Raw genomic sequence first — 27,106 nt, 5'->3', positions numbered from 1 at the left:
TTTTGATTCCACATAGACACCTTTTTTTCTGAGGATGTGATTAGGGTCCTGCAGGAGGCCAGGAAACTGAATACTAGAAAATCCTACTTATCCTAATGGAAGAGGTTTTATGTTTGGTGTCTGGATCCATTATCTTGGATGTTTCTTTGGTTCTCTCTTATCTGTGTAAACTGTCATTGCTGAGTCGGCTTATTCTTCTGTTAAGAGCCACTTATCAGCTCTTTCTGCTTGTCTGCCTTTAATTCCTCCTTTAGCTTCTAGATTTGAAGCTAAACAAATCCTTAAAGACAGCCTTCATATTAGGCCTTCTAATAAGCCTGTTCCCCCTCCCTGGGATCTTAATTTTGTTTTGCAAAAAAATTGACTCAGCTCCTTTTGAGCCTGCAGCTTCAGCTTCCTTGCAACACTGCTCTTAGAAAGCTATACTTCTGATAGCCCTTACTTCTGCCAGATGGGTGTCTGAGCTTCAAGCCCTTATGGCTTGTCCTTTGTTGGTGTTTCATAAGGACAGGCTGTCCTTGCATACTAATCCTTCTTTTATGCCCAAGGTGGTGAATGAGTTGTCCCTTAATCAGTCTAATCATTTGCCCACTTTTTTCCCTTCTCTGAATTTTGCCAGTGAGAAGGTGCTGCTCACATTGGATGTGCGTAGACAACTCAGATTTTATTTGGATAAGACTAAGACTATTAGGAAATCTTATCCGCTCTTTGTTTCCTTTCATCCTAGGTCTTTAGGATTGGCTGTCTCCAGGCAGACTATTTCTTCTTGGATTTCTAAAACTATTTGTTTTTGTTATCCCTTTCATGGTAAGAGCCTTCTTTCTTCTGTTAAGGCTCTTTCTTCTAGAGCTGTGGCTTGTTTTGGTGCTTTTTTCAAGGGTTTGGATGCTAACTCTATCCTTGAGGCAGCTACCTGGATTACTGTGCATACATTTACTAAGCACTACAAGTTGGATGGAATTTCCAGAGTTAGAGCTGGTTTTGCTAGGGCTATCCTTTATGGTTTCCTAGAGAGCTCTGCTGGTTCTTCCTCCTCCCTATCTTCTTCCTGACCTTTGGCACTCTAGGTAGAGTAATAAATACAGCAGCAGTGAAATACACGGTGCAGTTGTGTAAAATCTTGCCATAATGGTAGATGTCTTTCTCTTCACTGTTGCAGTATTCACTCCCTCCTCCCCTAGTCCATTTGTCTTATGGATGTACTGCTTATCTATTTTTTTCCCTGGACTGGCATTTGTCTGGGGCTCTCATTTCTGAGGATGATATGTCCAGACATCACCTTTATACCCTACGCTATGCGAGGAGCATACGAGTGATGTACTGCATACCTTAAAGGAACCTGAAGACTTTGGTATACTGGCTGGAAGTTGGGCCACCTTTGGCAGGTTATCCATAGTGTAATGAATACTGCAACAGTGAAGAGAAGGACTTCTACTGCTATGGTAAGATTTTGCACAACTGTACTTTCTGAGGTCATTGTATCTTGGATTAAGAGGAATACCCTAAAGAACTAGAATGTTGAAATTACTATATAGTCCCCCATGCACCCCCACATCTGTGCTACTTATGTATTTGTGTGTATGTAAATATATATATGCACACACACACACACACACACACACACACACACACACACACACACACACACACATATACATATATATAAATATGGATGTACTTCTAAACATTAAAGTATATAAATCTTGAACTTGAACTGCTAACTATCAGTCCTGAGACAAAACAAACAATGGTTACTAATTACATATACCAACTCCAAGATCATTCTGTAGTGAGGAAATGGCAAATTCCCCAATCCTCACAGTGCACAATCTTGCAAGGTCTTAACACTGGTAGAAGTGGTCAGATGAGTTTCCATCACCTTTGCCAGTGTTAAGCATGTTCGCGATTGCGAATGTTCAATTGTAAGGAGTGTTTCCATACATATTACTTAGTATGTCTTCTCACATGTACCTCCTCTTCAGTTCTACTTATCTCTCTCTCTCTCTCTCTATATATATATATATATATATATATATATATATAATAACTCTCATATCACTGAACATTGGATTAGGAGGAATACTCAGATGTACCACAACCTTAGAATTAGTATATGGTCACATTTTAAAACTTGCTGTTCCTTGAAATTTGAAAATAAACCAAATGAAAACAGAAAAAAAAAAACTGTGTTAGGCTTCACTAGTGAATACTGTAGTGATATCCAATACGTTTTCCTAGTAGATTTGATCTTACATGTATAATGTCAGTCAGGCCAGATTTCTTACTGTAGTCTGCCATTTTCAGAGTTTCAGCTAAGGTTATATTAAGGTCTTTCCTTCTACTTAGTAACAGTAAATACATTCTCTTCATATACACTCATGTTTCACTTTTCTATACTATAGATGGATAACATAATCTTGTCTATTTTGCACTAACCTCCACTTAGTGGAATGTGGTGTGCTTTTCCAGTGTTTCCACATTATTATATACGTCTATCATACCTTCTAGATGGCCTGATTTGCTGCAAGTTTTTGTTGTCACTTTTATTGTAATTCTTCACAGATTCCTGAAGATGCTTAAAAAAGGATAGTTTCAGCCCCTCTCTCCACAGGATTGCTATTTACTTCTACTCAGAACTGCATAGTATGTGTTTGTTTATCTCATACTTTGGAGGCTTTATCCCTGGGCCTGCACTGAAAATGGACACCTAACCAGGCAGAGTTTCCGATATTCAAATTTTAATAAATAAAATAATAATAAATAAATAATTTCCATGAAAAACAATGAAAAAAGATTTGCTGAAGTTCTTACTGACCAAGAAGAGAGATGGGCAGAAGACAAGCCTAATATTCTGATGAAAAGAGATTCATGGAGTAACGACAGTACACCCACAAAATGTGTAAGACTAAACAACAAAAAGTGGACATTTGCCACTAAGTCTTAAACATTCCTTTCCTTTACATTCTTGTTCACTTTAAGAAATGCTGATTCTTTGTTTTACAGTAACATTTTTTTTCTGCCAGAACACATGATCACACCAGAAAAAAATTGAATGGTAGGTTTCAAAAAATAGTGATTCCCCCCAAATTTGCTAAAAAAGGAAAACGGTGAATATCTGATTATTTATGTGCACATTACAAGAATTTTTCTTTTTCTCAAGTGATGACAACATTGGAGGTAATTCGGGAGCTGTGAAGGGTACAGCCACCCAGCTGGGCCCATGCATAACAAAGCTATTTTAGATTAAATATTTGTTCACCATCTTCTGATAATTTTGTGAATGTGGGGCAGAATGTTTGATATTTTGGGAAGACCTTGTTACAATATGATTAATATTTGTTGTACTTCTTTGTACTGGTATTTAACATTAAATTACTTAATCAGTATCTTACTAACAGTTTCTTAAGCTGCAGCCTTAAGTACATGTTATCATCACAACATATAATTTATATCTATCCTTTTTCCTTATGGGTACTTTAGTATGTCTGAGCAATATATTTCTTGATTTAGTATTTTTTTAAGTTACAAGGCTTTTCATCAGGAATTTTTTTACATTTGCTCATTTCAGAGGCCCTGTATTGCATGGCTCCCACTTCCAAGAATACTGATAACCGGTGTTTCTTAATTTTACCTTTTTAAGATTCTCTTCTCAGTTTAGAAACAAATAGTTCAGTTTGTTTGTCATTTCACATGATTAACTATTACTATGTAATGGTTAAAATTTTTAAAATGCAAATGTGTCAATTGGCGTCTTGATAAAAAGCATATCCTGAATGTGTGGCAGTTATGTGTGGCATTTTATAAGACACCAAAATTGATTTCTTTACCATGCTGCAGCTCAGACTTTGAGACACCAACATAATGGGCAGGATTCACGATGGCTTGCACGGAGTCTAAGAGTCGTGTAAGACTCCATGCAGCCATCGCGATCCAGGAACAGCCCGAAATCCTGTGTAAGAGACAGCTAAAACGACTCTTACACGGGCAGGGCGTGGATATGCTAATCACCCCACTTGCAGCCGAAAGGCATGCAAATGAGGTAGATTAGCGATCCACGAAGCTGAAACCAGCCCGTGTAAGAGTCGTGTTAGTTGCAGAAATGTACTCAGTTGACAACTGAGTACGTTACTGCAAATAACACAACGGAGCCATGACAGCTCCAAATAAAGTGTGCAAATGTTGCAGTCAGCATGCCAATGGCCAAATATGTGGCCATTGGCATGGTAACCCGATGCAAACATGAAATAATTTTTTTTTTTTTTTCGGAGATCGGCGATGTTTAAACACAGCGCAGCCCAGTGCAAATGGGCTGCGCTATATAAAACATAAAAATAAAGGTTTGAAACCCACAAATGTGGGTTTTATGTAATGCATGGATTTGCAATGCAGGGACTAGCAGACCAAAAACAACATGGCCACCGTCTAGTGGTTGCTAAGGGGGGAAGCTGAGTGTAAGACATGTAACTAAGCATTAGTAGGCAATCCTATGTAAATGAGTGGTAGGATAGTGAATCACACTGTCACATAGCAAATGAGCACATTCCATGTAGTGTAAGAGTTAGATAAGGGGGAGTAACAGAGTAGGAGATAGGTGACATCACAGGGGGGAATGTCAGGAAGAAATCAAGCTCATTGGAGCAAAGTGGTATGTGAAACATGTCAATCACACAGCAGAAAAAGAGGAGTGTCAACAGATAAGCATGGGAAAGTCAAGAAATGGAAGGTGTACACTGTGGCCAACACCAAAGTTTCTTGCTGTACGTGCATGCGTGCGCGCTGGGAGGCGCGAGTAGGACAGAGTGCGCGCGTGTAAGACAAAGTAAGCATGTAGGAGCCTGTTTAAAGATCTGTAGACCTGTTTGCGCTGGTGTGTGCGCGTTTTAATCCGAATAAGCAGATTCTGGTCCGTGTAAGCATGTGTGCGCGTGTGGTAGCCACTGTGAGCGTGTTTTCGCTGGTATGCGCGCTGCTCCCCCCTGAGGAAACAGAGAGGAAAAGGAAGCAGAAGAAATAGTAGGAAACTAGCAGGGAATACTTGTAGAGGTAGCAGGTGAAAACAATTAGAAGCAGGCAATTACACAGGCAGAATACAAGCCCAGCCCAGCACTTAAAACACTGCAAACAGCATTGCAGTATGTTTCTCTCAAGAGACACTGCAAGACAGGAGTAAGCTAGTAGAAGTGAAAACTGAAAAAGCTGCACTCAGACCAAACATGCTAGGGGCTGCCATAGCTGTCATAAGGAGACATAGGAGACTTGCTGAGGGTGGTGACAATGGAAATGCTGCCAGACAACCCACAGTGAGGAGACGGAGAAGAGTGTACAGGCCCAGGGTCACCTACCAGGGGTTACATGAGCTGGAGATAGTGGAGCACTATAGAGTGGACAGAGACCTCCTGCAGCAAATTGTTGAGCTGTGCAGGCCACGCCTCACACACAGAACCAACAGAGGGGAACCCATCCCAGTGGAAACCAAGGTATGTGTTGGCCTAAGAATACTAGCAACAGGTACCTTCCAGAGACCAACTGGTGATATGATGGGGATATCACAGGCATCAGCCTCCAGGGTACTGCACCAGTTCCTGGATGCCATGTCAGCACATGTCGGTGATCATGTATATTTCCCCAATGCCCGTGAGGTATTGGCCAGCAATATCGTCTCTTCCAGCAAATAGCGGAATACCCTGAGGTAGTGGGTGCAATAGACTGCACGCATATGCATCAAAGCACCAGCCGGTGAGCGGGTAGGGCCTACATTAACCGCAAGGGCTTCCCTCCATCAACTGCCAGGTCGTGTGTGATGCCCAGGGCATAATAATGAATGTGTGTGCTGGCTGCCCTGGGAGCTACCATGATTCCCATATCTGGCATTTGACGCAGCTGTACCAGACATTTGCCAATGGGGACATCCCACATGGTCACCTAGTGGGGGATGCAGGTTATGCACTGGAGCCGTGGCTGATGACACCCATCAGAAACGCACACACACCTGAACAGGAACGCCATAATGAGGCACACGCACAAACACGTAATGTAATAGAGCATGTGTTTGGGCTGCTCAAGTCATGGTTCCGGTGCCTGGACACATCTGGTGGAGCCTTGCAGTACTCACCAACTACATGTACCCAAATTGTCATGGTATGTGCTATGCTACATAATATGATCCTGCAAAAACAGCTGCAGCAGGACCAGCATAGGGCCGGGACAAACAGCCCCCACCATTGCCAAGGCCATCACAGGCAGAGCGTGACTCGGAGGAGGAACAACCTGAGCCTGCCCCAGTAGGCAGAAGGAGGCATGCCCAGTATGCCCTGGCCTTGGCAAAGAGGCAACACATAGCACATACACTGGCTCAGTAGGAACCCTGGGAATGATACCGCCTCTGACTCACTCATATAGTAACAGGGATGCCTAACATGACATAACCTGCTCTCAAACATGTACAGGGAGTGTAGTATGTGCATCCGACAGAGGCAGCCCTGCAGCACCACCTGAGGCATGATTGCCATGTGTTAAGCAATGTAACACCATCTAGTATATGCAAACATGAAGACCCAACCTAACATCTCACCCTCACCAAGCATGATGCCACACTATGAAGACAACAAGATCAAGTACAATAATTGGCTGAGGTATTGCTGTTAGCAAGGGGGAACACATGGCTGACAGCCTGGGCTGACATGCCGAGCAAGACATGATGCCCCACCTGCTAGGGATGGCATGCACCCAGCACACCTGGCTGTGTAGATACTGGCAAAGGCTGTTGTCACCCCCACTGTGCCTGGAATAGGTAAGTCTGGAAACACAAACCCACCACCATAGGTAGCACAAGGGATAATAACCTGGACGTAATGCTACCCAATGCCAGAAGTCTAACCTGCAAGGTGCATGCAGACCAAACCCACCACAGCATGGAGAATGGTAATATGTGTTCTGTAACAGAAACCTGGGCAAGGCCCAGAAGAGCACCCTAATACTACCAGGTTATGCCTCATACCATGCTCTACAGCTCCAAAACATGGAACACATGACAATAGGAGTGTGGCTACCAGTAATTATCAAGAATAACCACACCCCAGGTTGGTACCACAGCAAGAAGCAGCATGGACTATCCACGGGCAAGTAACACTGTCTCAAACTGTGTACCTGTTTGAAGCCTGCTACAGACCCCACACACAAACCCAGGTACCCCAGCCAGCCTTCCTGAAGACACTTCAGAGTATGAATGTCTCAACAAATACCAAACAAGGCACACACAAAGTATGACATAGGTGGCAATCCATTATGTATGGAAGAAGTAATCATGGACCTAGGGACACAAGTGGACGGTAACCTGTCATGTGACACTCACATTGCCAAGGTGGCCAGGAAGACCTGCTATATTGCCCACCTTAATATGAAAGGATGCACATGTAGAGCTACAGAGGTCACTGTGCCCCATACCCTTCCCTTATCAGGCCCATACGTGACAACTATGCCCCAGTTCGGATGTACCTTACCTTACACATGCAGCAGTCAGAAAGACCCCAAATGTACCCCACCAACAGGATAAAGGGTCCAAACATTGGACATCTGCAGCCTGGCTGAAGAAACCACAGCCCAATTCAGAAGCATACTGCACAGTCAGAGGTGATGTATGCCTGATGTACAAGGCCATGTCCAATCCAGAATGAATGGACATGCTCCACTGCAGAAACCCCAAATCCAGCAGACACACCACAGTGAGATATCTGAACCTCTACACATAGATTAATAGGATGTGCTGGAGGGACAGATCCATAACCCAGAGGCTCAGGACACTCTGGAACAGAATCCCAGTCCATGATAGGCTGAGCTCCACACACAAACTCAACAAGAGAAATCCGGTGAAGTGCATGGGAGATAGTAGGTGTACACTGGGGACCATCCCTGTGTCACATCTAGGAAAGTAAACCCTACGTGGGCATAATATGCACATTGCAAGGGGTGTTGAGACCCACACACAGTCTGTCCATGCTCAAACAAGGCCAGGGCAGATAGCCTAGTATGAACCTATGAACCTATGATGATACAAATTGTGCAGGACACAAAGGATTATCACACAGCTGTCCTACCTGATGGTAGGAACCATGGTGATAATCCACAGATATGCTCTGCAGCACTCTAATATCACAAACAATACACCAAACCCACACACATTGCCAACAGCCTACCAAACAGATTCCTTCCAACCTCCCCACCAGCACCTAACTGCCAAATATCTATCCCAGGAGAGTGCTGGCGCCCCGACATTGCAGATGCTGAGGTAACAGCCAGCATCCACAAAGCACAGCACACAGCATCAATGGTACCAGATGGTGTCCTGGGTTGTGTCCAACAAGTACTGTAAGAAGAATGGAACAGCAAATATCATTACTGTGCACTATCAGTCCTACCACAGGATATGTACCCAAAGAGCAGTGTACAGCAACAGTGGTCCCACACCACAAAGGTGTGCCTGAATGGATACTGCAAACTATCACCCCTCAACCCCGACTATCTAGGTTGGCAAAGTAATGGAGAGGATGATCATGGATCCCATGAATAACGAGATTGGGTACCTACAGACATTGGACCCTACCCAGTGTGGCTGTCATAGGGCAGATCCTGCCCCTTACACATGTCTGACTCATGTGAAACATGCACCAAGCCCATTGATGTGGGGAATGTTGATCACACAGCCTATCTGGACCTTGCTAAACCCTTCCATACAATACCCTAGTTGGCAGTACAGATAAGCTCACCAGCCTAACTATAAACCCCTATGCAAGTAGATGGGTTGCAAACCAGCTCAAGGACAGGACTGACCTGGCAGACATGCTGTAGCCATGGCAGACTGCAAACCAGGTACAACTGGCATCCCACAAGGCATGGTCCTGGGACCTCTCTTGTATGCTATATATGTCACATAGGTACAGGCCAACATGGACGGACTCTGTCTGAACAGGTTTGCAGAGGACTACAAACTGGCCACCATATCGGACCCTCCAGCTGACACAAGCAACCTACAAAAGGCACACATAGAAACACACAAGTGGTGCCACAGCCATGTCAACAAGCTAAATGCAGAATAGTGTATAGTCAACCCCTGTGGAAACACAGTACATGGCAAGAAATTACCACATAGGTGTTAACCCAGTAAGTACATCAGGAGAAATAACAGACCTGGGGACACAAGGTGATAGATATCCTGCATGTGACAACCATGTGTCTGTAGTGGTTACAGAAACATACCATATACCCACCTAATCATGAAGGTAAGCACAGCTTGGTTAGGGTAGGTCAATGTGCCTCTCCAGTCATCCATCAGCAGCCTCACAATTGTGTACAATGGCCCTTCAGGGATGTACCATAGCAGACACCTGCAGCAACTGGAAAGACCACACAAATACCCCACCAGGAGGATCGCAGAGCTGTAACAGATGCCATGTGTCGCCTGAGTAAAGAAACTGCAGCTCCACACAGTGCCATACTGCCTGGCTGGAGGTGAACTGTGCCTGATGTATAGAGCCATGACCAACCTGGTATCAATGGACATTTGGCACCATGTAAACACTGAATGCTGGTGACCTATGCAGCTGACAGGCCTGAACCCCAGCACAGACATAAACAGGACATGCTGTACCGATTGGTCCATAACCCAGAAGCTCACTCCACTCATGACTAAACTCCCACTACAGGATATCCAGGGAGTCCCTCAGTGACTGTCATCCAGAGGAATCATGATGACTGGATGGGAGATGGTAGGTGTACCCTGGATATCACCTGTATGTCACGGGTAGACAGAGGCACAGCACACTAACCGTGACATATGTCATGGCAAACACCAGTAAATGTGTGTTGAAGGACAAACACTCTCTGACTAGCATTACAAATGGACTAGGGCACATGGACATTGTTTGTCACTGTCCACACAAGTTGTGGAATACATTAACAATGTCGGACAATCATGTACTATGCTGTCCATATCTGAACAAAATGCAACATGGTCATATCTGCACAACTGGCCCTCAACCAATCTGGTGTGCTCACTATAAATATTACAAGCAGTGATAGGACTGAAACCGATTATACTGTCCACCACAGTGAAAGTACTGCACCAGTACACTATACGACAATACAACTGTTTGGTCAGCAGGAAAGGATGATGACAACTGTATGCAAACTATCCCATGGCGACCCTGCAGGCACAGCATAATGCCTGTTAGGTTCAGACACAAAGCAGTTGGGCAGTAAGAACACAACCTGATGTCCAACACTCAACTGTACATGTGATATATAGATGGCGTCCACACACAAACACAAATGTGGTGGTCCACAAATCCCAACATAAGGAAAGGTCACACTGGGCATGCTCGCACACTTAGATAAATGAGATGTGGCAGTCAAGAAGCCATACAAACTGCGAACTGGGCATGCTCACACACTTAGGCCATGTCACAGTTCAGCAGTTGCACACACATATCTGGCATTTCTATGTGTTAACACAGGAACCTCCCACAATACAGACATCTGCCCAGTGCACACAGTGAAGTTACAACAGAGACATAAGTAAAGTACTGGATCCCACTCATATGCAAACATCTCCCACAGTACACACGTTGTTTATAGAGATAGGGAAGGCTATGGCAATAAAGACCCACAAACAGTATATGAGCAACAGATACTTGCATCTGACAGGTAAACATATGGCTGTAGAGTGCAATACCTGGCTGTTGTCCCTAGGGAATACAGAAGGCTATCCACAGTGTATTTGGCATTTGCCTCCACAGTACAGTAGGCCACTGTGCCTGTGCAAAGTTAATGCATAGATATGCTCTCCCCTGTACTGATGGATAGTCACAGATGTACATACCTCTTCATCCATAATGATGTCAGCACACTATACATATGTCAGGAGCAGAAATTATACCCAGTAATGTGAATAGCGCACTCCGCTACTGCATCTCTAACAAGTGTCATAACATAGTTAGGTAGGGGTTTGAATCCTGCAAGTGCTCAGTGTGTGTGTGAATGTGTGTGGGGGAGTAGTGTGTGCAATTCCATGTGTATGAGAAATGTCCCTTTTGGCAACTAGTACTACACAACACATGCTGCATATTCCACTGTCTAAACACTGATGATGTCAGCACCCTATAAGTACAGCAGGAGAAAGCAATCCCCCCAGTAATGCAAGTAGCGCTCTGCTAATGCGTCTCTCACAAGTGTCATAACATAGTTAGGTAGGGGTTTGAATCCTGCAAGTGCCCAGTGAATGTGTGTGGGGGAGTAGTGTGTGCAATTCCATGTGTATGAGAAATGTCCCTTTTGGCAACTAGTACTACACAACACATGCTGCATATTCCACTGTCTAAACACTGATGATGTCAGCACCCTATAAGTACAGCAGGAGAAAGCAATCCCCCCAGTAATGCAAGTAGCGCTCTGCTAATGCGTCTCTCACAAGTGTCATAACATAGTTAGGTAGGGGTTTGAATCCTGCAAGTGCCCAGTGTGTGTGTGAATGTGTGTGGGGGAGTAGTGTGTGCAATTCCATGTGTATGAGAAATGTCCCTTTTGGCAACTAGTACTACACAACACATGCTGCATATTCCACTGTCTAAACACTGATGATGTCAGCACCCTATAAGTACAGCAGGAGAAAGCAATCCCCCCAGAAATGCAAATAGCACACTCTGCTAATGCGTTTCTCACAAGTGTCATAACATAGTTAGGTAGGGGTTTGAATCCTACAAATGCCATGTGTATTTTTGTCACACAGTTTGTCCATGTGTGTGGGGTGTTGTTCCCAATATTGCACGACATACATTATATTAGTAATGTCAATGCACACATGATGTATGTGTGTGCCACCTACACATATGTACCTGTGAACTGCAAGAGTTCCCATGTCCGAAGCCTGCCTCATGTGAATACATGGAATATGCATCAGACAACTGTATGACTGTGGTGTTCTGTGCAGGGGCTGCATGTGGTATGTGACTATACAGTGTGGGTTGTAGATGGTGTCATCCCACCAGCGAGGGATACATGATTGGTCTGGAGCATATAGTCCACATGTTGGTGATGAACAGGTGCAGCATGTTGTCACCACTTGTGGGAGTGGTAACAGGTTGTTCCATAGCAATGCAGGGAATGAATGATAGGAACCCTTCAGATAGGGTCTTGCAGCTAGAATAATGCTCACACTGTATGTTAGGGTAGTCGCAGTACAACCATATAATGGTGTGTGTAGAGACCGTCATATTCCCAGTGTTGTCAGGAAGGCCAAGTGGGTTTCCTGGGTATGGGAGTGTGGTGTGTGCCAGGCTATGAACCTGAAGGCAGTCTAACCCACTGTGTGTTGCACATGGAGAGGCTCTGATGCTTTGTGCAGTGCCACCAACCTGGGGTGTGTGTATCTGAGTTGCCTTTGGATACATCCCCCCTGTTCTGGTTTGGTGCATGTGTAGGGATGACAAGCATGGTATCAGGAATGACCTGGCACTGATGGTGTGCACCTGGGAGCCTTGTACCAGGAGTCTGTTACTGCACGGATATTGCTGTACCCCATGCTAAGGACAGTTTCCACTGCATGCATCTTGAGGTTTACACTGCTGCTGTTGAGTAGCATTGCTATTAGTGTCCCATCCCGTGTGATACCTGTGTAGGTGGCTATGTAATGTCAGCCTTGCATACAAAGGCACTATGTGTGTAGCAACAGCCTCTGCCAATATACAATGGCCCATGGGTGACAGGTGCAAGCTGTCCCAAGCAAAGCAATGTGGCATGTCCAGCATGTAATCCCACACTGACAGGCATTGGATCCCCTTTGAATGTCACTGAAAGATACGTTAATTGCAGAAACTGATGATCCTGTCTACATATTGTGGCAGCATTCATGGTGAGGGTGAGATGCTACTCAAGGCCAGGGTCATACCAGCCTGTGCCACAAGCTCAGAGAGCCCCTCTATGTCCCCTAACATGTAGTCCAGGGAGGTGCGTCAGAGGTCATACACACTGGCACAGACAATGACTGAGTCATACTTCTACATGCCTTGGAGTGACCGGTATGCTTGTGTTATGTGGTGGATCATAGTGCCCGACGGGCAGCTCAGCGTGACCGTCACCTTGTTCAGCCTGGGAGCAGGACCTCAGTGTACGTGACGATAGAGGTACCTCATACAACTGTAGCAGGTGTGTTGTCTAGCCGTATGGCCTGTGACTGTTTGGCACACAGGCTTTGTGAGCTATGTGTTGCATGTGCTCTGCTCTGGCTTAACGTTTGCTTGTGTGTCTGCTTTGCAGGTGTCAGCTGCTCAGGCAGGATGCTATTCTGAGAGCCCAATAATGTACCTGTGTGTTTCTGTGTTTGGATTGTGGTCGTGGCAGGTCTATGGGAGACTGGTACTGTATTCACTGTAGTATCCCACTCCACCTGACAGGGAATGCCAGTGCTGTGTAAACAGAGCTTAGCCCCAGTTTGGCTATGTGGTTGCATCTCTCACATGTGTTGTACGTGTATGGGAAGGGAGAGGGTTGTCTGTGTACATGAGGCAGCTGTAACATTGCCACATGACTCACAGATTCACCAACTGGACCTGAGAGTAGATCGACAGGTGACCTTTGCACATGCTACCATAGCATTGTGACTCCCATACTAAGTAATGACACATAGGGCCAATGGGGAACAAGGTACTCAAGGTGACTATGTGAGGGTGTAGTGCTCCTGATTTGTTAGTGCTGGCATATATGAATGCTGTCTTGAGCAAATGTGAGGTAAGTCATATGCAATGTGTTACAGGCAAGCTACATGCAAACAGGACAAACAGTGACGTTCTGTCAAGTGACACATGGACATCAGTACAGTAAGCAACACAGATGTCACTAGGGATCCACAGAGGCACTGTATATCTGCACTGCAGGTGGAATCAGTGTTTCAGGAACATAACAGGCAAACATGCATACAAACAAAGCTACAGTCAGCAGGCCTGTATGTAGACTATGCTACAACAAACAAGGTGTACGACTTCCAGTAGGTAACAGTGCATATATGCAGGCACTATAAGCCAGTACCCAGACATTCCCAGGTCAGACGGGCTGGGTCCAGCCACACTCCACACAAGTGTATAGACCACGTACCTTCGTAATGTTGAATAACTGGCCTGATACCCAAGTGCTCATACCTGTAATAATACACATGTCAAATAACAGACACTGAGCCCTCACTCAGCAGTTCCAGACTTAGTATGATGTATGCTACCTGTCCTGGCACCACAGTATCCTTGACATGTATGGACACTCTCCCTCCTGTCATAGTTAGTTCTGTGTTTTGGTGCTGTTATGCATGGTATGAGGTGTGACCTTGTAGTGCTAGTGTGCTCTTGTGAGCCTTGAACCTGTTGTGTAGTACTGCACAGATATCAACATCCTGAAACATCTGCATTGCAGAGTCGTGTGTGGACAGCATGCAACTCGCAGTTGACATGGCCATCATTGAGTATCAATATGTACATTGTTGTATCCCCTGTGCTACCTATGTAGGTGGCCATCCCTTCACAGCCTCACCACCAGTATGCAAAGATGTGCAGACAGAACACTGTGGTAATTACTATGGGTGTACAAAACAATACAATGACATTCATACTGTAACTGCATCAGGCATGCTGGTATATACCCACAATGCTATCATTACACTGTACTGTTGTCAACATCATACTATTACAATACGTCTATGTACTCACCCTGTGCATCAGCACCATGTTAACCTGTTCCTGCACCGATTTTACAGATTGCAGGAGGTGGCACAGTTTCATCATATGCACAGGGTGTGTACCTGGTATGCCTGAGTCTGCCACTGATACAACCAATTGACATGTCTGTGTGTGTGTGTGTTGGTGAGGGACAGCAGTACAAGATGGGGCAATGTTGATGCAGTGTGTGCGTGTATGCGGTAGCCCTAGGTGTTATCACTTTGCATGTGTGTATGAATGCACACAGTCCCACCTCATGGCTGCCATATACAGGTGTTTGTGGACAGCCACAGACTGTACCTGCCAGGTCATACAGATCACTGTCTGTGGCCACGGACACGGTACCTGTGCCTGGCAGGGGTGCTACGGACCGTATCAGGTACTAAGCCAGACTGGGTACTGTCATCAGAAGCAGGTGTTTGTTGACTGGAGACAGGTCCCTGTTGGGACTGTCCAGCGCCACGTGCACGTGGTCTCCTGGGGTGGTCCGATGACAGCACAGACCCAGCATTGCTGGGGCTGCTGCTGGCACTATGTGAGCGGCCCTGTTGTCATCTGCGATGGCTGCCAGCTGCTGCTGTTGCTGGCATACGGCCACGTCGATGCCTCAACCATCCACCATTGCCCTGGCTCATGGACATATAGTTGTGGAACAGATCTAATGTGTCCCCCCAATGTCTGTCAATGACCTCGGTGAAGTTGCGGATGGCAGCCGCAACATCACGCATACTGTCACTCATGGCTGTGCGACATGCTCTCAGCTCCCTCAGACCCTGTCTGGTGTACCGTTCCATATGTGACTGTGCCTGCATTACAGCCCGAAACATAGCTGGGGTTGAAAGACCTCTGTGGGCACGTCTGACAGGGGTGGTATGCCCACGGATGCTCCCACGAGAACCCATGGACGTCTGCCTGTGTGGTACCATGTCAGGACCCTGGCCATGGCTGCAGTGTGGGGATGCATGTGCCACCGGTACCACATTACCCTGGTCAATGCCCACTGTATCCTGTCCATCACCTAGGGACATTGGTGACAAAGGATGTATTGGCAGGATGACTGTGCGCATTGATGGGGTCGACAGCTGTGTAGTGTCAATTGGCTGACCAATGATGGACCCTGGCACACCTACCTGTGCCATTACACAGGTATCATCATTATCACTATCCACAGCAGCTGATTCAGGTTCCCTGCTGCACGACACCAGAGCAGCACCAGAACCTGTGGGAGTAAGACAGGAAACACAGTTTACAATGTGTACACAATGCCACCACTGATGCACACATGCACACATGGGCACATGGGCACATGCACACATGCACACACCTCAGTATATGAGATATCAACCCACAGACACAAACACACCTGCAATCAAACACATAGCACTACTGCTTCAGCCTATTATTACTATTAGTATACAGAGTATTGAAGGTAATGGTATTACACACTCACCAGCATGGATAGGCTGCCTTGCTGTTACACCAGAGGGACCTGCAGAAAAGAGACATTTATCATCAGTGGGCACAACTGTGCCATTGATACTGTGGGCATGATACAGTTCAGTAGTGCAACAGTTAGCTTCCACAGGTGTACTGCAGATATTGAGGATATCACTAATGCACAATAATTACCAAGATTACAGCTACAAAACGAGGACACACCTCACACATGCATAACCTAACAGTGTACAGAATGGTCAACTATACACATGGCATGTTACCTGCACGCTCTGTGTCCTGCTGCTGTGTGGCTCCAGCCTCCATCATTACACATGTATGCTGTTGTTGTTGCTGCTGTGCTGGAGCCACAACACTCAGGAGTAGTCCCTCCAGTCTGGTGAGGGGGATGTCTAGCCACCCCACCACCTGTGGCAAGCTGCTGCCTGTGGATATCCGATGCATGCTGATGGACATTTCTAATTAAATCACTGCAGTGATGGCGTACCTGCTCATATGTCCGGTTATGTGTGCCTATGTCATTTACCCGATGGACCAGGTCTTGCCACAGTGCAGCCCTCTCCTGCTGGTTCTGGCTGGTGCGGAAAAGGGTACAGTGAAATCCCGCACCAGGCTCTGGTGTATCTCCTCCTCCTCTGCAGCGGAGTAGACAGGGTTCCGCTGGTGAACCATGGCCCTGAAAAGGAGAAGGAAAATATGTCAGCAATATCTGTCAGCAAACTATAGCACACATAATACACATAATACTCGACTGCAGTGATATAACTTAAGCACCATATATAGCATCTGTCTGTCTATTGGGGATACACATGTACATGACCAGATATCAGTGCTCATCCGACAACTGTGCAACAGTACCTGGCACACTCCATACGACAGACTAGTATACTGCAGCAGTCAACACACTGTTTCAGGTACAATACACAACCTCACACTGGGGTTTGTATCAAGGTACTGTATGGGGAACATTATCAGCCCATGCACTGCACACAATGCACGTTACATATTTCACTGGTAATGCACACTACTCTTACTTGCCATAACCCTACCTACACCACAGTGACATACAGGGTAACACAGCACAACATATGGCAATGTAGTATGTGTTGATCGCAATACCTCACACACCTGTCTCTGGCCTCACACCAAGGACACACACTACCATGACAGACAGACAGTCATGGTGAGCAATCACACCAGTACACAACATGCACCCAGTCACTAGCACACTCATTCCACCTCACATATTCCATTTGCAATGTGTTCATGGGTGTGCATTGTGTCCTAGGTAGGTAGTGTGCTTTTGGCCCTGGGCCTACAGCAGCATACTGTTATGCTACCCTGCCCCTTGTGACACATGTGTTATGATCGTACCTGCTCCTTACAAACAGTTAAACAGGGTGACTCATATGGCATATTACCTATCTGCATAACATTCAGCAGGGGTATGTCTGACATCTACTCATGGGGAGCCTTGCTTCTTAATTCTGTGTGGTCTACTACAGGGTATGTCATATCTGTGGGTAGGGTCCTGTACCTCCACCATGTGCTCTATACTGCAGTGACAAGGACGACAGACATAGGTAATTTGTGTTGTGGATGTTGGAGGTGTTACCATGGTTGTTAGACAACTGTCATGGGTGTGACCGAACTATGTATATCCAGCAGTGGTAACCTCTATGTAGGTAGTCTGTGTGCGCTCTGTGGTGTTTGAGTGCATTGACACAGTTACTTGCATATGTCTGTGTCCTTCTCCATATCTGTAGCTGTCATGGGAGGTACATACCGTGTAGGACATTGTGGGGTGTGGATGGGTACAGTGACCTACATGTCCATAGCTGACACACCATGTCCGCTGACACATTCCATGTACAGGTATTACAGGACTAGTGTGCCACTGTGTATATCGATGTGGAGCCTATTGTACACTTGTTGACCCTGTTCCCCGTTGACACATGCAGTGGTGGGCAGGCATGTACATATGTGGTGGTTACTGGTGTCAGTGTTTTTGAATGGGGTATGGTACTCCAGTATCCACACTGGTGTTCACTCCATGCCTGTGACACCAGGCACCTGTTGCAAGACATCTGCACACATGTGCCTCACACAGTCTATATATGTATATATATATATATATATATATATATATATATATATATATATATATATATATATTGATATATTTATATCTGTATATGGATATATATCTGTTTGTATATATGTATATAAAATATGTATATATAGATGTAGATATATACATATAGATGTGGGGAGAGAGGGAGAGAGTGAGAGAGAGACACAGGGTGAGTGAGAGTGTGAGGGGGTGGGACAGAGAGAGAGAGATAGTCATATACAGACATATCTGTTGTCAGTCAGATCTATCTGTATATGTATAAGTCTCTACAGATATCTATATATGTATGTGTGTATTACATATATCTGTACATACATATTCTACCAATCTCGATGTCTGTGCAGTAAGTGAGAACCTGGTTCAAGGCTCCTGAGGGCACACCAGCGGTACCAGGCTATACCCGGTATCATGCGTTTTGGCCCCAGGACTCGGGACAAAACAAAAAGGGAGGGGATGTGTCCATATTCATGGAGGACACACACACCTCCAGGTTAGTGGCAACACATGAAGCATCACAGACCATCCAGGTGCAGATAACCATAGGCAAACCTGCTATACAACTGGTAGCATGTTACAGACCACCCTCCCAATCTCAGGGACCACAGTCAGCCTTCCTGTAGACATTGGAGGATATGAATGTCCCACCACACACCATCATATTGGGATACTGCGACTACCCTAACATACACTGGGTGCATTATTCTACCCCAAACACCCTAGCCCAAAGGTTCCCAGAATTCACTATGTCAAATGCAATGGAACAGCTAGTCACCTCTCCCACAACAGGAGATAATATACTAGACCTGATCATCACAAACATGGGGACAATGTGCTACACACTGGAAGTATACCCCTCACTAGTCACATCTGACCACAGACTAATCCCCCTGGATATACATATCCCACCTCCCCCACAACACAAAAGACTACAGTGGGAAACCTCTCACATGCCGACTTTACACTTCTTATAACTGAGTTGGTATCCTTAATGCCCACTGGGCCAGTGTAAACCACTTCCCACAATGCAGACACCTTCACATATGCTTTCTACAGACATCTCCAAGAATGCATGGATCATGCAATCACAAATGAAACCATGACCCTCTCCACCAAGGGCAGGTGTCCTGTCTGGTGGACCCCAGCATTGAACAAATTGTATAACAACAGAAGGTAGCTACTGCACGGCAGAGCATACTTCCATAGAGCTACGGCATCTCTGATCAGCAGTAGTAGAAAGATACGTTTTGTCGTACAAACATGCAAGGCCAACAATGAGAGGGACATCGCTATGGTCACTACAGATAACCACAAGGCCTTCCTCTGCTATGTTACACACCTGGGTGGGAACCCTCAGTTGTGTTCACAGTTAGTTCACAGTGACAAACGCTACACTGAACACACAGATAATGCCAACATTCTGGCAGACAGGTTCAGTGCAGGTTTCTCCCCCCCTCACCCACACATGTGGAATTACTTATCCCAGCTGACTGTAACCTCCCTGTCATCTCAGATGTCCAGCTGGGAACCACCCTCAGCAGAGCTGTAAACACAGCATCAATGGGACCCAACGGTATTGCAGGTTGCATGCTACGTGAACTGCAAGAGGAGCTACACATGCACATTACATGCTATTCAGCCGTAGCCTTACTACAGCATATGTACCTGGACACTGGCATACAGCAACAGTAGTCCCACTCCACACAGGAGGCACCTCTACAGACCCTGGTAACTACCGCCCCATAAGCTTAACCAGCCTGGTCTGCAACACTATGGAAAGGATCATTATGGTACCCATACACAGAGACATTGGGGACTTAGACACTTGATCCCACCCGGTTTGGCTTTGTAGAGGGCAGATCCTGCCTTATGAACCTGGTTGACCTTTTCAAATCAGTCACTAGAGCCATTGATGAGGGCACAGCGGTCCATACAGCCTACCTGGACTTGCCTACGGCTTTCGACACAATACCGCACTCTGGCATCATAGACATGATCAACAGCTGAAATGTAAATCCATATGTCACATGATGGGTTGCAAACCAGCTAACGGATAGAAACCCTACAGTCAAACTCACTGGTGCCATGTCAGACTCAGAGCCAGTCACATGTGGTGTCCCACAGGGCTCTGTCCTGGGACTGCTCATGTTCGGCATATCATTCTCAGATGTGGAAGCAGACATGGGAGGGTAGTGGCTGACAATGTTCAAAGATGACTGCATACTAGGCGCCATAGGCGATACACCTGCTGACACATACATCCTACTGACAGGCCTCACGGACACCAACAACTGGTGCCGGAGTCATGGCCTTACACTGCATGCCACGTAATGTATACTCATACCCTTTTGGACGGACAAGGTACCTACATATTATCACATAGACAATAACCCACTGAGTACAGACAAAGTAATCGGAGACCTGGTGACACTGTTCAATGCTGACCTCTCATTTGACACCCACATTGCCAAAGTGGTTGGATGGACTTCCTACCTTGCCCACCTTATCATGAAGGGATTCACATCCACATCAAAGGGGTCATTGTACCCTATACTCCTCCCTTATCAGGCCCATGACTGTGTACTATGCCCCATTTGGTATGTACCTCACCTGGCACTTGCAACAGCTAGGGGACCCCATAAGTACATCACCAGGAGGATCAAGGGTCTGCAACAACTGTCATATGCTGCCAGACTAACGTAACTCATGCTCTATTCCATAGCATACTGCCTACATAGGGGTGATCTGTGCCTGATGTAGTAGGCCATGTCCAATCTGGTATTGATGGACATGTTCCACCTCATACAATCCAAATCCATCAGAAGCACGACAGCTATGGATTTAAACCTCAGCACACATATGAATAGGACATACTGTAGGGACAGATCCATCACTAAGAGGCTTCCCATACTGTGGAACAGGATCCCAGTTCATGTTAGGCAGAGACCCTCACTGACACTCTTCATGTGCATTCTTGACAAGTGGATGGGAGATCATAGGTTTACAGCAGGGGTCTTCTCTGTGTCACTACTAGACAGAGGCACAGTAAACTAATGCTATTATGTAGGGGGTCTTCACTGTGTCACTACTATACAGAGGCTAAGTTTCTAAATCTATTCTATACACTGTCTGCAGATAGCCTAGTACTAAACTATGACACTGTGAAACTATATATGTCTATGTATTTCTACATCCCTCTCTATCTATGTATACACATATGCATATTATATATATATATATATATATATATATATATATATATACATACATATCTCGATATACATATGTATACACGTATATATATATATATATATATATATATATATATATATATATATATATATATATATATACTCCTTTTTAGTTCCACATATGTATACACACAGTAACGTACTGCTGAACATCCATTACTGTACAACCTACTTGTACATTGCACTACAACCTACATTGCTATGTGCACATAGCTACCGTCACATACATATGTATGTGGAGCCTTCAGTGACAGTTTCAGTATGTCCCCGCCCTATGCACATCTTCATATACATAGATACAGACCAATAACACATCTGGAGGGTTCACAGTATGTAGAGTATTATAGTAGTACTTTACATTACCTGTGTTTGTTGCAGCTGTTTGTGTAGGCTTGCAGTTGCTTGGCCTGCTGTCAGCCTCTTTGCTTTGTTGTTTCAGGTTTTTTTTTTCTTTCTTTCTTTCTTTCTTTCTTTCTTTCTTTTTTTTTCTCTCTCTCTCTCTCTCTACCTCCAGCGGGTGCAATGACAGTATTGCATGTGTGGACTGGGAGTACAGGATGCTTTTGTAGGTATCTGCACATGTCCATGTGATGGCCTCTGCACCAATTGTTAGCCAGCATTTACTAATTGCATGCAGCCTGTTGTGTAGTGATTGCAGTTCTCACTGTGATTACAGGACTGTGCTATAAAAAGGTCTGTTAGGTAGGCGTAGCCCTTTCAGATTATCAGGGTGGGGACCATGCTGGTTTGCTGTGGACACTGTTCTGTGAGTGTAAGGGTTGGTATGTCTCTCATATTTCAGGCTGTGTTGTAGACACTGCAATGCATGTTGTTCTGTAAGCTGAGTATTCCTTCCTCCAGTGTCCTGTTCTCCATGTGTATGTAAACTGACACCTACGACTAGTAATACTGTGTATATGGGTGTGTGTGCTTTCCTGTGGGGATTGTGGTGTAACTGGTATATAGCAGTGGCTCTTGCAATCTGTTGCTATGGCTTCAATATTTGGCCTTTACATTCACTCCTTGTATGCCTGCTAGGTGTCTTTCCTGTAATGTGTTGCTATGGCTTTCCTATTTTCCATTTACATTCACAGCTTGTAATGCTTGCTAAATCTGTTTGGGCAGCAATTCCCTATGTGTTTGTTGTGGTAGGGTGTTACTGCATGCAGTGTGGTCTGGCCATGGTGTGGGCCTTGACACTTACAGGGTATTTGATCATGCTGCTGAGCAGGCCTCAGATACTCTCCGGTGCATCTTTTATCAGCCTCATGGAATGGTACATAGCAGTGGGTTACTCCAATGACATATTCTGATACTCTGCAGTTGTGACTGTGGGTTATTTCAAGCATATGTATTAGTACACCATTTGTGCCGTGCAGGTGGTGCATACCTTCAGTCAGTCATAGTTACCATTGCATGTGTAGTTACACCTTTCTGCCTACTGTTAGTACATTTGACAGGGTGTCAGTGGGGCACAGTTGACATTTGTTTTCACATCAGGGACATCCCTGTAACTCAGTCACAGTTGCTATGTCTGATCTCTTAACTATTCAACTATGGCAGTGTTTATCCTGCTCTGAGTATGTGTGTGGCTTGCCAGATGCTACTGTGACATTATTACCTAGTAGCTACCAACTAGCATGACTGTTTCTCAGCACACAGTACTATTTTACAAATCCACTAGATTTGACAGTAAATATACATGACATGCTTTGTGTACTAGACTTGCTATATTCCCTTTACATTAATTCCTACTATTTTATGATATATTTCTTTCAGCACAATGTTCTTGTATAGCAGTCATGGCTTAGTGGTAAGTCATGCAGACTAGTGTTTCCAAGGTCCTGGGTTCGAGACTGAGGGAGGTATTTTATTTTGCTGCTGAGAAAACTACAGGCCTTGTCATTCAGAGTGACTAAGGCACTTTTAAGCAGTTGTAAGCGGGTTAGCGCTGGTTTGCGTGGAGGTCACACATGCGCACTGCCGCTTAGCTTCGCGCACACCTGCTTACTACTGCTTAAAAGTGCTTACTCACAAGACACCAGCTATTTTCTTTTAAAGAAAAGAAAATGGGGAGATAGGAAAGTGGTGAAAAAGGGGGCACAAAGAGGGTAGGACAGTAGGAAAGCAAGCGTGGGTTTTGCAGGAGGGATGTAGGAAAGGCCCATAGCTGCCCATTTCTTCGTCAGCAACAGCTGTGCATATGTTTGTAATTTGGTGTGAAATTTGAAACCTTCCACCCCTGAGAGAGGTGTGAGGACAACAATAATATTTGTTGTACAGCCAATTGTAATTGCCAGTTTACATGTCCAGCAGACATGTGTGCAAAATGGGCAGCTATGTATGGGGCGTAATTTTTTTGTGGGTACAGAGTGCCCTTTTTTTTTTTTCAGGTGAGAGTGGTATGTCAGGTACAGGAAGTCGGTATAGCTGGGGAGGTAGGTAGGGGAGGTTAACAGACAAGACAAACAAGACGCATACAGGGGTGGTGTATGACACATGTGGAGGGGTTACACAATTGACGGGGACGGATGTTTGGATATCTCGAGCCCATGAGCCCACAGATGGCAACAGTGGAACTGAGATCCCCACCCATGGGCAGTTGCCACTGTGCCTTCACTGCCCAGGATGGGGCTGTGCTGGGGGCTGTGTAGGCCGGGCAGCAGGCACGCCCGTGAGTTGTGCCACCAGTGCCTCAAGCTGGCGTAGGGGCCCAAGCACAGCGTGCCGGATCTCCCTACGCACCACAGTCCGGACACTACGGAGGGTGAGTGGATGTTCTCCTCTGGCCACACTTGCAGAGGGGGGACGAGCCCCATCCCCTGCAGTGCTTCCACCTGCAGGTGGCACAGGGCCACCGGAGGAGGGTCCAGCCTGGGCACCACTGCAGGTGCATTCGCCAGCTGAGGTTGGTCCGCTGGAACCCGCCTTCCCTGTCGTCCTATGTTTTGCATTATGTTATGACAGTTTGGGTTAGTAACGTACAATACCATTCACAATTAGTTGTAACAGCATGCATTAGTATTCCCATTAACCAAACACCCATAAATTCAAGCCATTGAACAGCAAGCATAACACATGCATAATTTGAACAGCAATACACAATCCAACAACATGCAGGGTTGATTGATGGCAACAGGCCATCAGGTTTGGATGTATGAACAGGGCACATGCATCAACGTACATGCAAATATGTATGAACCAACAGGACAAATGTCCAGGGGTGTTAATTGTGAATGCACATACCCATTTCACGTGGAATGGATTATTTGTGGTTATAGGGTAGGGTGAAGAAATATTTCATTAACAACTTCAAATACCTATACATATGCTGTACATTTCTACTAGCTGCAGATATATACACACTACAGGTCTGACTACAGTTTCCTATGTGATAACTAATTCAGGTTGGTGATAGGAATGTTACTGCTACATCAATATACATTTCATATTTATTCATACACATTCATATCTGGCTCTGTTCAGCTACATCATCCTGCTACATTTGCTTTATATGGCTATAGACAACTGTGGATGTTTGGTATTTCAGACAACCATACTATCTGCATATTGCAAACTGAGAGCAACATATCCAGATTTTGGGACACACATTCCAGCTTCAGTACCTTTTTCAACACATGTTGCTGTTTGGTTCTGCCTGTCACATTCATTTCATTCTGTACTGACTGCAGTATACTTTATTCAGGAGTTATTACTACTTTATTGGTGGATTCATACCTCTTTCTCACACTCTCTCACTTGTTTTATTTTTACAATTCAGGATGGTACTTAATTCTAGGCTTTATTGACATGTTTTACTTTTAGTTATAACAATCCTTTCCAACAGTCTCACTTATGTCATGTTTCAGAATTTCAACAGGGATATATTTCACACATGTGTTTTACTCAGCTTCTGCAGCTGTACTTTTCAGCCTGCTGCAGGTTATGTACTATTATATTACAGGTGGGACATCTTTATTTCAGACTTGTTTCATTTTTATGTTTGGATTACAGGCTGCATCACACTTTTGTAATCAAGCAATACTTGCAAACTCTCTTACACTGTTACTTGCACATTTTATTAATAAGTGACTACACTGCACTCTTTTGCTAACTGTCATACTTATATATTTTTTACAGTTACAGGGAGAGAATTACTGACCTGCCTGGTGGCGCAACCACACCAGCCTATCGGCATAGGCTCGACGGTTCATGGAACGGACACCTGCAGCTGTAATATAAATGAAGTAATATTGGAATACACATCTCCATAATATCAGCTAGGTTAATTTCTTACATAAATAATTACATGTAACTTACTCAGTAGTGGGGCGTTGGGCATTTGCCGGGCCTCCTGGATCCAACGGTTCAGTTGGTCCTGCTTCCATCTCTTCAGGTCCGCATGGTGGTGATGGACCTGTTCACCAGTCCTTGGTATTCCTGTGGCACTGGTGAGATCATGTGCCAACCGGTCCCACGCCTCAGCCCTATATGCTCCCCACAGGACCTGGCCCTGCATGAGTTGGGCCTCATGATCATGGACGAGGAGCCAAACCATATATTTGGACTCCTCAACACCCCACCTCTGTGCTCGGAAGCAACTACCCTCTCCTACACCTGACATCCTGCAAGTCGGTTTCACAATTGGTTATGCTGTGTATTCCTGCCTATGGGGCTTATATATGCTGTTTTTCCCGCACTTATCTGTGATTGGCCATTTTGGAATTGTATCAGCTTCACAAAACCTGCTTTGTCATGCTCCTCTTTCTATTCATTCCTATATATATGCTATTACTGCATTTCTAAGTGCAACTGTCATGGCTTAGTGGTTCAGTACTTTGACTATGGTGCATGGTATCCTGGGTTCGAACCTGGCCATTGCTTTTTATATTTTATGACTGTCTACACAGGCTAGGAGGTGTGTCTGTGTAAAGGCAGTTTTGATACAGCTTGCTCAACGTTGCCCGTCGGTTAGCTTGTTGGCGCGGTGCGCAGCTCTGCGCAAATGGATCACGCTGGTTTACGCGTCGTTTGGCTGTCAGCACGCATATTACGCTCAGCTCAGCTACGGGCACACAGTTTCAGTGTGTTAAAATGCTGCTCAACCCCAGGCACTCATTTTACACCTATTAAACCACTGCTCACCTACGGGCACTCATTTTACACCTGTTAAAACACTGCTCACCTACAGGCACTCATTTTACACCTGTTAAAACACTGCTCACCTACAAGCAGATATCCTCAACTTGTTAGACTGTAGCTCAGCTATAGGCACATCTGACATTTTTTTTTTTTTTTATCTCACATTTCTTCAAAATACATGGCCCATTTCATTACATTTTACATAAAATATAATTTTATATATGTACATATATGTCAGGGACTTGTTTCATGCTTATTTCACTAAAAATAAAAATTGATGTTGTGGGGGCTCGAACCATGACTGCCTCCTCTTCAGCCAACGTCTCTACCGCTACGCTATTGCTTCTTGGCTTACTTTGCATATTTAGTTCTTATAT

This window comes from Protopterus annectens, chromosome 2.part0 (genome assembly GCF_019279795.1).
Source record: "Protopterus annectens isolate FY-2018-M chromosome 2.part0, PAN1.0, whole genome shotgun sequence".
NCBI classification, from domain to species: Eukaryota; Metazoa; Chordata; order Ceratodontiformes; family Protopteridae; genus Protopterus; species Protopterus annectens.
The sequence above is the reverse complement of the archived record's forward strand: the minus strand, read 5'-3'. Positions refer to the sequence as shown.